Source organism: Eumetopias jubatus, unplaced genomic scaffold, assembly GCF_037043125.1.
Source record: "Eumetopias jubatus isolate StellerSeaLion01/CBP00866 unplaced genomic scaffold, mEumJub1_p1.0 scaffold_2, whole genome shotgun sequence".
In the NCBI taxonomy this organism is placed as follows: Eukaryota; Metazoa; Chordata; class Mammalia; order Carnivora; family Otariidae; genus Eumetopias; species Eumetopias jubatus.
In genome coordinates this window covers 20,950,888-20,966,132 of record NW_028274808.1, presented here as the reverse complement: position 1 = coordinate 20,966,132, position 15,245 = coordinate 20,950,888, and the positions used below count along the sequence as shown (strand labels likewise).

General features: G+C 40.9%; 1 non-coding gene across 1 annotated transcript; it reads right to left on the bottom strand.

Annotated features, from left to right (window-relative positions):
- Nucleotides 1-14,802: 14,802 nt before the first annotated feature.
- Nucleotides 14,803-14,910, bottom strand: LOC114206251 (U6 spliceosomal RNA). The gene has a single exon (XR_003608584.2). It is a non-coding gene; the product is annotated as a U6 spliceosomal RNA (small nuclear RNA).
- Nucleotides 14,911-15,245: the final 335 nt, after the last annotated feature.

Genomic DNA, 15,245 nt, shown 5'->3' with positions numbered 1-15,245 from the left:
AAGAATTCAATAGTATATGACACTTTAACCACAAACCTCAATATTTGAAACCAGGAATGATTTACAGAGATGTCAAACAAGGTCACAGAGAACATACCACAGGATGCAAGGCAGAACACTCCGAACCCCAGAAAGACCCAGGAATTGGACACATGAATAACAGAAGGTGGAGAGAAATAGGGCCTCTACAGGGAGATCGCTTGTAACTCTCTATAAGGATCCACTGGACATCCTGCTCCCCCACCCCAGGGACCTACCAATACCCTGTATATTTAGACAACTACCCCCCACTCAGTAAACAGCTATATAATCTTAGCAGAAATTGATTAGACATCCCAACTTTTTTTTTTTTTTAAGATTTTATTTATTTGACAGAGAGACACAGTGAGAGAGGGAACACAAGCAGGGGGAGTGGGAGAGTTAAGCAGGCTTCCCGCGGAGCAGGGAGCCCGATGTAGGGCTCGATCCCAGGACCCTGGGATCATGACCTGAGCCGAAGGCAGACGCTTAACGACTGAGCCACCCAGGCGCCCCGAGACATCCCAACTTTAGAGCTACTAGATCTAGGGGAGGCTGAGAGCAAGGCACAGGGGTGCATACAGGGAAATGTAATGAAATTCTTCTGCATACAGAACTGTGCACCATTCCACAGTAAGCTTATAGTCAGGCTGATAGCCCACAGGCAAAATAGAAGAGGATCGTTCTTGGCAGAAACTAAATTGAGTCCAGAGAACTCAATCGTAGAAAGGAAGCCAAGCATCAACCTAATATTTGAGGACATTCTTTGATATGAAAGAAAACAAGAAAAAAAATTCTCAGAAAATTGAGACAGGCAAGGAGGATCACTACTATCCTGAAAAAAACTTATATTCATGCAAAAGCAGGATGTTTTAAGTAATATAAGCAGAGAATAAGAATGCTCAGAAATTAACATGAAAGCTGTAATTAAAAAATTTTTTAAAGACATAGCTTAAGAATTTAAGCAAAAGACACACACACCCAGGGCGCCCGGGTGGCTCAGTCGTTGAGCGTCTGCCTTCAGCTCAGGTCATGATCCCGGGGTCCTGGGATCCAGTCCCACATCGGGCTCCCCGCTCAGCGGGAACCCTGCTTCTCCCTCTGCCACTCCCCCTCCTTGTGTTCCCTCTCTCGCTGTGTCTCTGTCAAATAAATAAAAATCTTAAAAAAAAAAAAAAAGGACACACACACACCCAAAGAGTACAAAAGAAAAAGGGCTTTCTTTTCTTCTTTTTTAAATTAAGGGTTCATCCAAGAGATCCAGCATTCAACCGATACTGTTAACCGAACAAAGAAAAAAAAAATTCGTGGTAAGAAATAACCAAAGTAGTAATCCAAGAATTCTTCCTGGAGCTGAAGGACAAAGTCTCCAAAAGAAAGAGGGGCACTGTTTGTTCTACACAATAAATGAACTAGATCTGACCATAGTGTATCACTGTGATATTTTAGAATAGCTAGATTATAACAAATAGCAGCCAATATGAAACTTATGCACAAAAAGCTTTTCTAAGTGCTTTACATGAATTCTCATATAATCCACAAACAACTGTTCAGAGTTATACAGTGTTTTTATCTTCATTGTACGCATGAGAACCTGAGGCATAAGAGTTTGATAATTTGCCATAGTTACGTAGCTAGGAAGCGACAAAGCTAAGCAGTCTGGTTTTGTACTCATCTTTTAATGACTAAGCTGAAAAACATTCCAGAGGCAAAAAAAAAAAAGGGGGGGGGAGGGGGAGACACACAGAAGACCAAATATCAGAATGACAGACTTTGCTACAATCCTGTAAGCTAGAAGACAATGGAGCATTATCTTCAAATTTCTGAGAGAAACAGGGTTTTCAGACTGGAATTCCAATCCTGCCAAACCATATATCAGATAGGAGTGTTGATAAAGGGATTTTTCAGGCAAAGAAAGCCTCAGTCTTAGCTCTTTCATGCTTTCTCAGGAATTTAAGAATGAAAGCCACCGGAATGAGGAATTAAGCCAGGTCTGAGTGTCACCCAGGAAACAGGAATTAAACCAGGTATGAGTGTCATCTAGGAAACAGGAATTAAACCAGGTATGCGTGTCATCCAGGAAACAGGAATTAAACCAGGTATGAGTGTCATCCAAGAGGACAAAGGAAAAAGGAATCCCCCGGCAACACCTGGATGGCAAACAGCCCATATGGTAGCAGGAAGTCAGAGGTCCAGTCCAATAAGGATGTCTCTAGGAACAACACAGAACTAGTACACACTGGAAAGTTTCAACAATTGAAAAACAAGAACGGAGAGAAATCTGAGTGTGCTTTTGGAAGATGTGAACTATTTCTGCCAAATATTCAAAGAAAACAAATAGGGGAAAAATACAAAAAAATTAAAATTGTACACCACTTGGGTCACAGAGACCCAATATTTAGTCATTTTTATTTAATATATGGAAGTAAATAAAATTAGTGGAGAGGGAAAGACTGCCTCTGAGAGTAAAGGATGACCTGTTCTTTGCAGTACTTACCTTAACTCGAGCACAGGGAACAAACTAAAGAATCAGGTAAAAGGATTATTTCAAACCTTCACTATCTATCCTGTTTCCTCCTTCCACAGAGAATCTTCTTACCAGATCAGGCTGCTCTTAGTTCCTCCTTACATCCTGAACAGGTTAGCTGTTCCTGGTCTGAAGCCAAGAGAGACCACCAACTGGGCTCCATGAAGAAACTACAAACTTGAGCTGCAAGTGGCCATTTTCTGAACCTGAAGCGAGTCACTTCTTCAGCTACTGCTCAGACTAGGAATCCTGGTTGGCTACTGGACCTTGCTCATTTTAAGCCAGTATTCATGCTTCAACATTCTTCTGCGGCTAATTCTAGCTACTTTGGGGGATGCCCATGGACCATCAGGTCAAATGTCAAATTCTGCTCTGATTATATGCCAAAGCTAAGAGGCTGTCTTATAAAAACACATCAGAAACATTCCAGTGTGGAAACGTCTACCTTAGAAATGATGAAATACGGTATAATTTATTAACACAAAACTGAACAAAGTCATTGAGTCTCAGGTTAGAGGAAGCCTTAAAAATGATCCATGGAATCTTAGCACTAATCTGACATTAAATCCTCGTAGACCGTAATCAACCAAATTTCTGACAACTCCAGAGAACGTACCATGTTTCTAGGCAGTTCCTACTTTTCCTGGTCTAGACACTCCCTGTCCAAAGTCATAAAGCATACTACAGTATTTGGGATTCAAAGTCTAGCCAAAGGAGACCAAACCTCAACTGGACTGGCAAAAGACCAAAAACTTTATTTCTGTCTCATGGAGAAGTTTGCATAGGTTGTCCAGGATTAAGTGACCCAGCTGTCAGAAGCCCCAGCGCCACCTTTCTCATTCCTCTGCTGTGCATGATCTCAACCTGTGACCCAAAATAGCACCCTCTGCATTTTGTTGAGCAGGGTGTAAAGGCAACAAGTATGGAAGCTACTTCCCTAACAGCATTCTACTCTCCAGGGTCGGTAGCCTAACCACATGGCCACACCTGTTTGCAAGGCAGGCTGGGAAATGGACTCCAATACAGGCTGTACCCCACTCAAGCTTCTATTAACATAAAAGAGGGGGAAAAACAGGGATTGAAAGGCAAATGGCCATCTCAGCCACACTCACCACAGACCCAATGCCCCCCTCCACAGATCACTGCTCTTCACTGAAAAGAGAATGGGTTTGTACTTAGATCTCCGTGATTATCTATTTATACTTTAAGAGAGGCTTTCTAGAAACCACGATGTCTCCAACTCAGATCTATATTCTGAAAGTGCTTGGCTAGATTTAGGGGAGAAGATGGTCCCTACATAGTTAAGCCACAGATGCACTATTTAGGACAACTATGGTGGTGGGCTTATAGACCTTAAGGAAAGCTCATGGATCACTGTGAACCATTCTGATAACAGAAAAAATTTAGTTTGTTTTCATAAAGATCATCAGTCACGCTTTTTTTTTTTTTTTTAAGATTTATTTGAGAGAGAGACAGAGAGAGTGAGAGAGAACACGAGCGTGGTGAGGGGCAGAGGGAGAAGCAGACTCCCTGCTGAGCAGGGAATCCAATGCGGGGCTCGATCCCGGGACCCCTAGATCATGAGCTGGGCTGAAGGCAGACATTTAACTGACTGAGCCACCCAGGCACCCGAATCAAGCTCATTTTAAGTCTGGTTTTACTTAACAATGAAGAAAACTCTTTGAATGGTTCACATCTTACATGTGATTAATGACAGTTGGGCTTTTGGCTTTTGGATCTTGGACCAAAGTTTGTATTCAATCAAAAAACTGTGCACTGTTCAAATTACAAAATGAATACAACCAGGGAATACTGTTTGAAACATGTGTTTGATGTCTACCACGTGCCGGAGCACAGTTAGGAGCCAGGGCTGTTGTGGACTGGATTGGGAACACTTGCATTTGCAGCAAGGCAAGTGCCTCACTGGAGAAAAGATCCATATACAACAGAGGTAACCAACAGTCCATGACTGAATGGAGATTTACGTGTGCCAAACACAGTCAGGGGGAAATACCAAGTAGAGAAAGACAGACAGGCAATTCTATCAGAAGGGATCCTGCTGGCTCTGATGTTCGAAATGACCACACTGATTGGAAAGAGTAAGAAGCTCAAAGTAAAAGTGGCTGTGGGAGGGATCCAGGGCCGCAGTTGGGTAAGCTCAAGGTTCTGCATTCTATTCTGGGAACAACAGAGTCTGCCAACACTGTTAAAGTGGATATGAACACTTTGGCTTGGCTCAAGGGTGAAAGATGTCCCAATGAGGAAAGACCAAGCGCAGCAAATTGCTGGGATGGATCTGAATACAGTGCTGGGAGGAGACGACACCCCAGACAGCTTCAAGGCTTACCTCTGTGTTTTCTGCACGGAGCTGCAGGAAGCTTGGCAGGCACTCAGTGCCCAACATACGAGTGCTAAATATAACATTATTTCAAAAGACTGTTCCACTTACATTAATATTTTAAGAAGGACCTACGACAGACAGTACAGGAAAGCTGCATAAATATTCACATGTTAGGTAGATACAAAAGGTAATTTATACTAAAAGCTTAAATCCAAGGGCTTTCTATGCTTTCTTCTTTAGTTTGTTTAAACGAAAAGGTGCTAAAAGGTTTTTGTTTCCCCACTCCGAACAATAATAAAGGAAAAGTTCAAAGAACAAATAAGGGATCTAGGTTAAAATGCATATTAAGCTTAGAGACAGATGCTATTTAGTTTAGTCATTCAAGGAAAGTAATTCACTTCTTTCTAAAACAATGAGACTTAAGGGTTTTTAAGTGAAAATACTACTCAACTATGAACTCTCTCAGAGAAACTTTGCTTATGCCATGGTAAAACAATTAAAACTACCTCAAAAACGTATCATTCTCTTTCCTCATCCACCCTCAAAAGCACGAGGTTTGTATTTAAAATATCTCTAAGGTCCTGCATTTTGCTAATTAGAATATTTTTGTAGGAACAATCGAGTGTTCTCAAGTATCCTAAAAGTAAATATAAGCCCCTCACCTCCAAAAACAAAAAAAACAAAACAAAACACAAAGAAAACAACCCCAGTTATAAGACCACCAGCAGGTAACAAAGAGTGGTAGTGGACAGAAGGCATACCAAAGTACTCAAAACTGATAACAAACATCCCAGAAAAAAAGAACCCTCCAAGGGAAAAATAACAATTTTTACACTAGTAAAGATTAAACAATTAACTGATATTCTGTTTAAATCTTGTGGGTAAATAAAATTTTAAGCCTAAGGTCGCATTTTTATGAGAACTGGCATTTCAAAACAGACTTACTCTGTTAACCATATAGTACAGTCTTAGATAATTCACACTATGCAATTAAAAGCCTTTCAGGGCCCTAGAAAGAGTGAGACCCTAGCTGATTATGACAAAGACACCACCACTGAAGGAAAGCACCTACCTAGAGTTTACTTCAAGAGTCAACACAAGCAGTTTTGGGGTGGAGTCTTTGGGTTTTCCACAACAAGTATCATATCACCTGCAAAGAGTGAGAGTTTGACTTCTTAATCCAATCAAGAAACAGGCAGAAGACATGAACAGACATTTCTCCAAAGACGACAACCAAATGGCCAACAGACACATGAAAAAGTGCTCAACATTGCTCAGCATCAGGAAAATCCAAATCAAAACCTCAATGAGATACCACCTCACACCCGTCAGAATGGCTAAAATTAACAAGTCAGGAAACGACAGATGTTGGCGGGGATGTGGAGAAAGGGGAACCCTCCTACACTGTTGGTGGGAATGCAAGCTGGTGCAGCCACTCTGGCAAACAGTATGGAGGTTCCTCAAAAAGTTGAAAATAGAGCTACCATACGACCCAGCAATTGCACTACTGGGTATTTACCCCAAAGATACAAATGTAGGGATCCGAAGGGGTACGTGCACCCCGATGTTTATAGCAGCAATGTCCACAATAGCCAAACTGTGGAAAGAGCCAAGATGTCCATCGACAGATGAATGGATAAAGATGTGGTATATATACACAATGGAATATTTCACAGCCATCAAAAGGAATGAGATCTTGCCATTTGCAACAACGTGGATGGAACTAGAGGGTATTATGCTGAGCTAAATAAGTCAGTCAGAGAAAGACAATTATCATATGATTTCACTGATAGGAGGAATTTGAGAAACAAGACAGAGAATCATAGGGGAAGGGAGGGAAAAATGAAACAAGATGAAACCAGAGGGGGAGACAAACAGTAGGAGACTCAATCTCAGGAAACAAACTGAGGGTTGCTAGACTAGAGGGGGATGGGAGGGATGGGGCGGCTGGGTGATGAACACTGGGGAGGGTATGTGCTATGGTGAGCGCTGTGAATTATGTAAGACCGATGAATCACAGACCTGTACCTCTGAAATAATGCATTATGTTAATTAAAAAAAAAGTCAACACAAAACCAATTCACTGACCTACTGAGGCTCAAGAATTTTTTTTTAAGATTTTATTTATTTATTTAACAGAGAGAGACACAGTGAGAGAGGGAACACAAGCAGGGGGAGGGGCAGAGGGAGAAGCAGGCTCCCCGCTGAGCAGGGAGCCCGATGTGGGACTCGATCCCAGGGCTCTGGGACCATGACCTGAGCCGAAGGCAGACGCTTAACCGACTGAGCCACCCAGGTACCCCGAGGCTCAAGAATTCTGATTCCTGGACTTTATTCCAAAAATCTACTTTTATTCCAAGATTTTCTGGCTTCAGAATTTCCTAAAACCTCAAAACCAGCATGTGGACAACCCCACACGTTCACAAACTCTTAAAACAGCATTCCCGCAAGCTTAGTAATTTCACTAAGTAAAATGTTTCAACATTTGCCTTGTACAATTATGTTTCAGGACATCCTATATTCTTTAAACATATCATAAGATAGCATCCATAAGTGTTCTCCCAATCCTATCTTGTTGCTAAGATAGTGTGAAAGGCAAATTGCCAGGTTAAACATACTTAAAGCATTTTAAATATTCAAGTAGTTCTAAGTTTCCTTCTACCCCTCCCTCCCATTCTGCCTCATTCACTTACTCTTAGCAGGGTCCTCCCCCTCTGCCTCAGAGCTATAACCAAAACACTAACCATCTGGATATTCCAGATGTACATAGTAAACTAAAGTACGTATAATTTTCTGTCACACTCCATGCTACTGCATACGTAACTATAAAATGACCATAGTCCGTTTTAACAACATATAAACTTTTTTACATGTTGCTTAGAGTTTTGGTATTTGACAACATAAGCACAAAATATGGCACACACTTTCTTCCTCTCCAAAGAATAAGAGTGTACTCACATTTGCTCATAATCTTTGCATTTTTACATATTCTAGAATTTATGCGGAAGTAGGGATGTTTTAATATAAGTCACAAAATCTAAGGAGATGAAAAGTATGTAAGATTTTAAAAGTAGCTTATTTTAAAAAAAAGTATCACTTTGAAAATTTAACTCTGGAGTTTTTGCTTAATTTAAATGCCCTAAATCAGTTATATCAAGGTAATTTACCTGCATTCTTCAGAATAAGAAAATCAACAGCTGTGATATTGAGGTCTTATTCAAGTTATTTGTCCCAAAATAAAATAGTTTGTGGCTGTACATAAGAAACTATCTTTTTCATAGAGCAGAAACTGCAAGCAGACTAAAAGAAATCCAAACACCAGACCATTCAATGAATCCTCTCAGGAGACCACGGTTATACAAAGACCAACTGGTCTTGTAGCAGTAGATACAGCTGAGTGTAATGCCTTCCCCCCCGACCCCAAACTAAAGAATTTTCCTTGGACTCTTTGCCAACAAAACATCACAGACTTGTCTGAAGCTTAAAGGAGGAAAACTTGTACACAGACGTTTCTTGGTTATATTGTACATCACTTACAGTAAGACTGAAAACAAAACAAAAACACAAAGTTCTGTACAGCAAGCAACTGACTGGTCAATCCGGACCAACTCTACAAATAGGAGGGACTTTGACTTGTCAGATTAAATCAGCATTCACCGTTGCTGGGTGACTGCTTCTTAATTAAAGAACCGAGAATATTCCAGTGACTTGAATTAAAAAAAAAAAAAAGTTTAGAAGGAAACATCTTAAGTATGTATCTACATCACAATAGGAATCCTTTTTAATCCATGTACAACTTGATTTCTCATTTTCTATCAGTGTAGGAATATTGCTTCCTATACTAAAAACTCTGACGATTTTCATAGCCTTTCAACTCAGGAAACTCTGAGTGCTCACAGATTATCAAATGATTTATGTATAAGGGACCTATGTATAAATTTGCTTCATAATTATTTAAATATTTATAATCATCTTGGGAATCTTATCTAAATACCAAAATATTAAAAATATTTACGCTCCAATGGAGTAAAACCCATTCTTTACAGATTGTACTTTTTGGATCAACATTTCTTTCATAGAAACTGAAATCGGAAGATTTAGAAATCATTTAATCAGCATCTTGGACCAGCGTCAACGCTCTTTGCATTACGAGTACCTGGGGTCACTGAAGCTGTGACTTCTCCCAATAGTCAATACAGACTCTAAAAATGAATGCCTTTCAAAGCCCAACAACAGGTTGTCCCATGCAGAGACCTGAAATACATGCCAAGTCTTGCAAGGACTGCACATGACAAGTCTACACAAGACATGGCAAGTCTACACATGAGGTCAAACACTCCAAGTGTGGGACTCCGGTGCAAACCTGTTCATGCTGGAGCCCGCACGCTGACCCACCCCGCAGCCCCTGCACGGAACGTGTCCTCCTGCAACCCCACGCACGTCACACGTGACCCTGAGCGCTACTGCTGGGGCGCACGGTTCCCCAACAGAGAAGCAGGTGATTCCCAAAGTTCATTTGGAAATGTATTCTAACTCAAAATTTATTTTCCTAGAGCAATGCTATTGTTAAGGACTACGTCAATTCTCTGGAAATAAAACGCTACTTTTGTTAACAAAAATAATTTTACAATTCTCCTGGAAACGGGGCCCAGTCATGGAAGAGGGGCTAACAGGGATGATGGACGCCTCTCCCAGCCGTCAGAGCATCGGAGTTCATTCTACCCAACCTTATTCTGTGAAAAATCGGTGGTCCAGGGAGTAAGTTAGGATTTCTCGTAGTGCCTCTGTGGCCTGACTCTAGGGGTCACCGTTCACACTGCATTCTACAGAAAAGAAGCCCAGCAGTTACCATTTACATTAAAGAGGATGCTAACAGTGCCCTTAGAATCCTGAAGTAGAGCAGCCCTGAGGACTTCCAAGTTCATACAGCTGCTTAGAGACAGAACCAGGATCACAACTCTATTTTCAGCTGCTCTTTAATGGTGCATTTACGATATAAGCAAATTTTTATCCCTTTAACACCATGCATTCAATTATCTTAGGGGAAATGGCACGGAGTTACAGATGAATCCTGCCATGAGAACATCAAATACACTAAAAGGAAAACCTGCACAAACTAGAGACAAACCTACAGAAAACAACTTGTTAAAAAAAAAAAAAAAAGACACCAAAGGCATCCTACACCAATGTTAACATATTAAACCATCTGTCCCAAAGCTGCAGATGAAAACAAGAGTCAATATTTACCTTGCATTACCCAAACCTGAATCCCTCTTGTTTTTTATCTTCCAGTGACTACACCACAAAGGAGATAAAGTGATTCATAATTATGTCTGCCATGTGCATCCACTGAGAAAAATTATCTGATCCTGAGGCCAGTTTCATCTGCATTACTGTCATACAAGGAAAGCGCTGTGGCCACCATCGCTGATGCCAATTAGGATAAGGAGCAGGACATTCTGTCCTCTACTGGGTCTCAAGACAGATTACATTTTTTCTACAAGGATAACGTAGGCCCCAAACCAAACATCCTATGTTCCACATTTTTTAAGCCAGTATCTCTCGATGATAAAGATGATCTAGGCATGAAAACATTTGATTACTCAATGGAGTAAAGAACCAGAGCAGTGCTCCCAATTCCTGAAACTGCACAACCACTTGCCAATCATCACAAATAATCCAAGGGAGAGAGGTAGAATGGAAAAAAAAAAAAAATCAACACAGGTCTTTGAAAAAGTAGTGGCATGGGAACTATGAAGATTATAGGACAAGACTGCTTAATCCATGTTAGAGAATCAAAGAGAGATTCAACCTCCAAAAATACATTCCTGAGAAAGGCTTACCTACTAGAAACTAAATCATTCTTCCAGTTCCCTAGGCATGTGCAGTACACACTCAGAACTTTCCCTCCTTTCTCCTACCTGATTTGAAAAATTAACTTAAATTGAAAAACTTATCTCTTTATTCCCAGACATGTCAGTGAAGACCCAAGAGAAAAAAGTTACACAATAAAATATACAGGAAGACTAGAAATCCTCCCAGAAGCAAAAATAATAATGAATTCAACATCACTGGAAATTAACATCTCTGAACCCAACTTTTAAAATGTTTTAGGATGCCAGAGACTAAGACCACGTGCAGCGATGAGGGAAGGATCTGCAAGAGTTCAGCCAGCACCAGTTATCACAGAAGCCTGGATGTGCTCTGAAGATTCTGGAAGCAAGTCAGAAGGCCCAGTGCTTGCATCAGTGCCCTTTCTGCACAAAGGAAAACTTAGGTAAGATGCTGCACTTTGATGTAGCACAAACAGGCAGCAGGGCCTTTTGAGGGAAAAACTCTCACATCTCCCTTATCACTTTGACTGGAGTCAACCAGCATGCAGACACCGTACCCACATACATGTGTATCAACAGCTACAGTTTCCAAGATGGAAACTTAGGCGCAAAGCACACAATACGTAAGCGGGATTCAGGTGTAAACCTGCTCATTCCAAAGCCCATGGTCTGACCCACTCCACAGCCCCCGCAGCAACTGCGTGTTCTCCTTCAATCCCAAGCACCTCATCACACACCCTTGTGCTATACTGCTGGGACAGGCAGTCCCCAACTTACAAGCACGTTATCCTCCAAAGCTCATTTGGAAATGTATTCTAACTCAAAACTCATTTTCCTAGAGAAATGCTAATGATGATTAGGTTCCTAGGCTAGCCCCCAAACTAAAGTGTAGTACATCTCCCACTAAGATACGTACATACTATATGGATGCATAAAGACCAAGAAGCTGAACACCAGTTCGGGCACTGTGTCAATGGGGAAAAAACACAGTCAGGGAAGAGAATGATAGAAGTTACTTTGCTACCTGACTCTGGCCACCATCATCTTCAGTCTCAGGAGTCAGAAGAGAGTGGAGGAAGGGGGGGCGGAAAAAAAAAAAAATGGGAGAAAGTCCTCTGCCTTTCTAAAATATAAAGAGATGAAAGAGAAAGGAATCTCATTCTCCATCCTCTCTCTTCCTCCTCCTCCCTTTACAATCCCAAAGGAGACATAAGGCGTCAGGCCTTCCTCACTCCAGCCAGACAAGTGGTCTCCTACCTCGTCCACGTGCATGTGAGCACACAGCCGACTGGAAAACACCAAGAGCAAAATTTGGCTTCAACAGATAAAATCTGTCAGGGGCGCCTGGGTCGATTAAGTGTGCAGCTCTTGGTTTCAGCACAGGTCTGCTCTCAGGGTTGTTAGACTGAGCCCCATGTCAGGCTCCACACTCAGTGGGGAGTCTACTTGGGATTTTCCCTCTACCTCTGCTCTCCCCCACACTCGCACACACGTGCTCTCTCAAATGAAATCTATCCTTAAAAAAAAAAAAAAAAAAAAACTTCACTTTTTAACATCTTCCACCAAGACAGAAAACTTTCCTCCCCGCTTTCAATCTAACTTTCTTAATACACAATAAGAAAGCTAATACATAGGACTATGAAGTGAAACCAAGGAACAGAAAATTTAATTCAAAATGTTAACATGTAAAAAAGGACTTGAAAAGACATTTCTCTGGGGTGCCTGGGTGGTTCAGTTGGTTAAGCATCTGCCTTCAGCTCATGATCCCGGGGTCCTGAAATCGAGTCCCGCATCAGGCTCCCCACTGAGCAGGGAGCCTGCTTCTCCCTCTGCCTGCTACTCCCCCTCTTTGTGCTCTTTCAAATAAAATCTTAAAAAGAAAAAAAACATTTCTCCTAAGAACAAGTACAAATGGCTAAGTGCATGAAAAGATACTCAACATCAAAAATCTTCTGGGAAATGCAAATCAAAACCATGAGATACCATTTCACACCCATTAGTATGGCTATTATCAAAATGTTAGTGAGGATGTGAAGAAATTGGATCGCTCTCAAATTCATAGTCAGAATGTAAAACGATTCAGCAGCTGTGGAAAACGATCTGGTGGCTTCTCACAAAGTTAAATATAGAACTACCATACAACCTTGTATTCCACTCCTAGGTATATACCCAAAAGGACCAAAAGCAGGGACTTGAACAGGTATTTGTACACCCATGTTCACAGCAGCATTCATAATAACCACAAGGTTGAAGCAATCCAAGCGTCCATCAACAGATGAGTAAAGAAAATATGGTACATAAATACAATGGAGTATTATTCAGCCATAAAAAAGGAAAGAAATTCTGACTCATGCTACAAATAGATAAACTTTGAAAACATGCTAAACGAAATAAACCAGACCAAAAGGACAAATATGGTAGCACTCCTCTTACTTGAGGTACCAAAATAGTCAAACTCATACAAACAGTAGAATAGAGGTTACCAGGGGCTGGTGGAAGATTGAATGGAAAATTAGCCTTTAATGAGTTCAAAGTTTCTGTTTGCGTTGATGGAAAATTCTGGAACTAGACTGCGGTGATGGTTACACATTATGAGTTAAGTTAATGCCACTGATCTCTATACTTAAAAATGGTTAAAATGGTAAATTTTATGTTAGGTACATTTTACCGTGAACAAATCAAAACCACAAACCAGAAGAGCTAGAGCTAATAGCATAACTTCACTGCAACCTCAACTGTCCCAATCTACAGAATAGGAGAAAAATACGATATTACGTATCTTAGAATTTTGGGCTGCCTTGTAACTATTTGGTATCTAAAATATTAAACCCACAAATGGAAGGGTCTACACTCTAGCATGCATCATCATGCTGACCACTGTGGTACAACGCAGCTGCCAGGGAGAAGCTCTTCTGAGTTAGACCATCACATCCAAAGAACCCACTTATACACGTGAACAGATACCTTAACTTGGCAAGTTTCATTGCTAAAATCTTCATTAAAATTTTCATTGTATCAACATAAAGTCACAAAATAAATGATTTCAGAGAAGGGTAAGATTATGATAGTAACCAGAGTGCATTTGCTGACAAAGACTTTTATTTTTCTTTAGTTTTTTTTTAATTTATTTTCATTTATTATGATGTTCAATTAGCCAGCCTATAGTACATCATTGGTTTTTGATGCAGTGTTCAACGATTCATCAGTTGCGCACAACACCCAGTGCCCATCACCACACGTGCTCTCTCCCCAGTACCCATCACCCAGTTACCCCATCCCCCCAACGCCCTCCCTTCTGTAACCCTCAGTTTGGTTCCCGGAGTCCAGAGTCTCTCATGGTTTGTCTCCGTCTCTGATTCTTTCCCATTCAGTTTTCCCTCCCTTCCCCTGTGGTCCTCTGCACCATTCCTTATGCACCGCATAGGAGTTGTTTAAAATTAAGGGGGCACTCGGACGCACAGGGGGACCTGCCAATAGTCACTGGATGAGTCCTGCAGACTCCAGGTAAAGCAGCCTGGCCAGGCTAGGGGATTCCAGACTCCAGCTAGGACCTAAAACTTAAAAGTGAGCACAAGATACATAACCCCACAATGTGTCACACAACTTAGGAACAGGTTTCCAGGCAGGCATTCCATAGTTAAATCAAGGTACTGACGTTCCTACTGAACTATTTAGCACCTGTATTGATATTATTTCCAGACAAAGACTGACAACTACCTGTATATGGAACATTTCCACTCAAGGACCACTTAATAAACTCCTCCAGGGTTAAGTAAATCTCAACTTGACTGCATGGTTCCAAGAATAAGAGCTAATAAACTCCCTTGTATTTACAGAAGTCTCAGACACAATGCTTAACAGAAAGCAAGCATTCAATAAATGCTAAGAGATCAGATTTTCTTAGCTATCCATTAAACATCACTCAGAGGGGATGGATCAAAACCAAGAAGAGGTAAACAACTCTTTTTGGCTTGTGATGAAAACTTTTAAGATCTACTCTCTAAGCAACTTTTAAACATGCAATATAGTATCATCAACTATAGTCACTACGCTGTACATTACATCACCAGGACCTAGCTTATAAAAATACAAAATGCTTCATGAAGTTGCGGGTCATCCTTGGGAAGGGGCCATGCTAATCCTTCTCTGTATTATTCTACTCTTAGTATATGAGCTGTGGAAACAGGTACCTAAATGATTTTTAATATATAAATACAAATATTAAAAAATAGATACATGTAATACTCCCAACTCTCTCCTAAGACCATATTGTAGTTACCCTTTTGAAAATGAAAAGCAATTTGAATAGTCATAAAATGGATTCTGTGTAATCTTACTTTAAATGGTAACCTCTGAGTGTGGGATTAGTTTACAACAACTCCCTTTCTCTGAGAACATCTCCTTTTTACCGAGTTGAGCTCCAGTGTATGAACAACAGTGAACTGTCCTGGTGTGGATGACTACCTCCAATGTGGTCAGATTGTCTCTCCCCCACCATTGGATTTGAAATAGCTAGTCAGGCAGA